This window comes from Arachis ipaensis, chromosome B01 (genome assembly GCF_000816755.2).
Source record: "Arachis ipaensis cultivar K30076 chromosome B01, Araip1.1, whole genome shotgun sequence".
Classification (NCBI taxonomy): domain Eukaryota; kingdom Viridiplantae; phylum Streptophyta; class Magnoliopsida; order Fabales; family Fabaceae; genus Arachis; species Arachis ipaensis.
Genome location: NC_029785.2, coordinates 137277486 through 137281804, shown reverse-complemented (window position 1 = coordinate 137281804; position 4319 = coordinate 137277486).

The window sequence follows — 4319 nt, the reverse complement described above, 5'->3', positions numbered from 1 at the left end:
TTCGATAAAGGTGCTGCTTAGACTTTAACAATAAACTAAGAATTTTCCCCCCTTTTTTTATATAATATAATAAGTAACACAAAATTGCTTTACTTCTCTTTTTTTTTTGTCGACTCACACACCCACTCACACACACTAACCTAGCCACCTGCTAAGATTCGAACTCTTGTGGCTTTGGATTGAGGCAAATACTTTTGCCATTGAACCACATGCCTCGGCCACAAAATTGCTTTACTTCTATTTCGGGCATCTTTTGTAAATGATTTCGGTTAAGTTGGGCCTTGACTACAAGAAGTGGATTTTGGACTATCTAAGTCCTCAAAGCTAAAAGATGAATTTTGGAAAGAAAAAACGCGTTCATATTAGCTCACAAACAATTATGCGGCCCAACAAAACTATGGTTAACAAAGTTGAACTTAAAATGCCATCCGATGGTCAGTAATTGTTATTTCAGTAGGTAGTTTTGGTCTTATATCTTTTGTTGTTTGTGCTTTTTGTGTGGGTTGGGCTGCCCATACTTTTGACCAAAAATACACTTAAAATGCCATTATTCAACTAGTCCAAAACAAAATTTCGTTTACAAATAAGATTAGAAAAATATTAGATAGTCATGAGAATTTATTATTTTTTACCATCAAAATCAAAATTATTAACTCAGTTTTTTTAGTTTGATTTCTTTAGTTTAGTAACTCAACATTATACTTTTAGCATTTATCGTAAAATTAAGCTATCTGACAAAATAAAATAAAATTAAGCTTATGATATACAATCTCAGCACATGATTAGACAAAACATAGTTCTTATGTCAAATCCCCCCTTTTTAGTTACATTTGAAATTGATGTATTAAATTATTGTGAAACTGAGGTAATATTTCTTTTTCTTTGGAGGGATCCCTCATGCCCACTGGCCCTAAACTACTGAAGCATTTGTGTTGAAATGTGGACGTGTCTCTAACTGAGATAACCAATTCTGGTGATTTCAGATAATCATTGTTATCACTGAGACTTTTAAATTAGTTAAAATTACAATATATGTCAGCATATGATGCACGGTTACGTCCTTTGATACCCTTTCTTTTTCATTGTTTTCTTGTGCCGCAGCAGCATACAGCCATAGCAAATCGTGAAAGCAAAAGAAGCCTTCATTGATTAGGTGCAAATTGCAAAAAACAAAGCACCTGCTGTCGGAAAATGCTACACTACTAGGCTTAGAGCATAGGTATTTTCTTTGGATAATTTCTTAAATTTTTAAATAGTATTAAGTGGTGCTCATTTTATTTTATTTATCAAATTAAGTGGTTGTTATAATTTATTTGGTTCAAAGATTAATATCATGATCTCTTGGAAAAACATTGGCGTTTTCAACTTCTTGTTATAATAAGTTAGGTTAGCTGAAACCTTACATCAAGCATCGAAGGTTGATCAACATATCATGATTGATTGGTGATTATAACATGTCAAAGTAATGTTGAAATGAATATTGCAGTCGTACTTATGAGTTACTTATGACACTGTTTGCTAACAGTGCCACTGAAAGGGGAAGAGAGGGTCTCACCCTCTTTTGTGAAGCCAAAGTAGCGGAGAGTGTGAAGAACAGCAGAGGGTGGCATCCGTGTGGGGAAGCGTATCCACTCACTCAATCTCGAACTCCCATTGGTGTCGTCGCCGTGAGCGTCACACACTTCATTCATGGACCCCACTTTCTTCAACATTCTTCTTTCTTCATTGCCTAATCAAATAATGTTTCCACAGCTAAAGAAAATATCATTCAATTATTTTATTATATTTAAATTTCCTAATTTTTTAATAATGTATAACAAATTGAATATGTTATAAGTATAATTGTAAATATAATAATAAAATAATAATATTATAGCACATTGTGCGATTTAGATTGGATTGAATAGGTTATAAAAAGTAGATCTAAAATTCAATCCAATCCAATGATTTGCAAAAAATATAATCTAATTAAATCCAAATTAATACAATTTTAATCGATTTTTGATTTGAATAGAATTGAATTAATTTAAATTTTAACACCCCTAATAAAGAGTTTGTTGCGATAGCATGTGAAATTGAATTATTATATATAAAAAATAAAATTTGAATTTTTAATACATACTTAAACTTACAAATAAATTGATTATTTGATCAATTCAAGTTAGTTGTTAAGAAACTTTTAGTCTCTTACTAATTGAGCTGAAAATGACGAAACTCGCTGTTAGCTGGCGAAACGGGATCGCATCATCATAGAAAACTTGACATCAGGAATGAGCCACGTGGCAATAAGAAAAAAGGAAAATATCAAGGAGTGATGCTTCAGAGCTAGGAAAGGACTTGAGAATAAGGACAAATTCTTGTACCAGAACTTTTAAAAATCCAGTTTTACCAACAAACATGATGAGTACTTCTTGAGATTACCTATTTAATTTTTTTTATAATTTTTTAAAATTTTTAAATTTTTCAGTGCTCGATAAATTTTTAAATATTTAATACTTTTAACAAATATGTTTAACTAAACTCCTCCGTGTAATTATTGTTAAGAGCAAATATTGATGAGGTGTAAAGTTTGATTCACACATTTTTTTCTACTTATCTTTGTATTTTAATTTCCTAGGAAACTTTGTGTCTGTAATAATTTTAGTTAGGTTTGGTGTTTTGTTCTATTTTCATGTTTTATTTTGCAATTTAAATTTTTCAGGAAGGAATTATAGAGATTAAAATTTGACATATTTTTACTAAATTCTTAAAATTTGGTATTTAGTTTAATTTTTGTTTTTTTATAAATAGAGTCTCATCACTGAATGTAGTAACTGATCACTCGTTGATTATTAACAAATATATATAAGTGGATGTTGCTATGTAAATAAATATTTTAGTTTGTGATATAAATTAAAAATAGTCAGATATGAAACATAATTTCTTATCAAATATATAAAATACAAATAATATTAAATTGTAGAATCACTATATATTTATGTGATAATACTTACAACTATAAATATAACATATACAGATTTAAACTACTTAGCGTAGTACTTTGAAAAGTACGGGTATAATTATGGCACATTTTAAATTGGTTTGAAAGAAAAATTAATCTAATTCAAAGCATATAATTCAGATTGGAATAGTGTATTCAGTATAAAAATAAATATTTTTTAAGAATTAAAAATTAGGTTTAAAAATACAAAAGTGAATTTTTTTTTATGAAATATAAACTATTACACACATAAAAGTTAGGTTTTCGTATAAATCTATCCTATACTTTTACAATTTTAATAAGTATACTCTAGGATATTTGTCAAAAGAATTGAAGGAAACAAATTAATTAAGTTAATAAATAAAACGGAGTTGCTAGTATATTTAAGAGCAAATTAGCAGCTCAAGCAAAATGAACAAAAAATTTTATAGAAAACAACACGAAAATAAACTTCAAATATCGGCTCATTTTTTTCTATATGGCAGCAGCGTGTGTGTTGTGCGTGGATGTGAAGAACATAGGTGTTAGATATGGGTGTGAGACAGTTTGTTTTAAAATAGTAAAAAGAAAAATTAGATTATTCGATTTCTTTGTTAAAAAAAATTTACCTTCGAATCGAACAGTTCGAGTTGTGTGGGAGAGAGAATTTGAATTTTGGTTAAACTAATCGGACCGTCCGATTTGTACATTCTAAATTTTTTTAATTATTTAAACACAAATCAAAATGTCGGACGGTCCAATTTTTGTTCATGATATCACAGTTGTATAAAATATTTATACACTCCATAATTACGTTCTACACTATTTTTCTCTTCATATCTATAAAAAAATGTGTCAAATATCAGATGGTGAAAAATTGAAAATAAACAAGCATACAATATGTATATAAAATATGAACATTGTAGTTCTATGCAAATTGATTCGTCCTCTGCGGCTTCACCGATTTGATGCTAGTTAAATCATACAGCTCACATATTCCCAATTATGAGTTAAAAAATGCAGTAGCATAAAACTGTCAAATACTTATATTCATGTTTCTTATCCATTATTATATCCTCTAAGACCACAATGAGACCTTACACAAGCTTCCTTCCTAATCAAGTATTACCATTCAAGTTAATTATCTCACCCTCTCAACGACCTTCTTGGAATATTTTCTTGTAAACCTGCCAAATTAAAATGCGACTCAAATACTTAATGTTACAGTACAATTTATTATTTGTAGTTAGTAAATAATAAATAATATTTAAAAATATAATAAATTATAATAATATTATATAATTAATAAATATTATTATTTTGAGTTAATATTTAGTTAATAATAATTTGTATTTATATT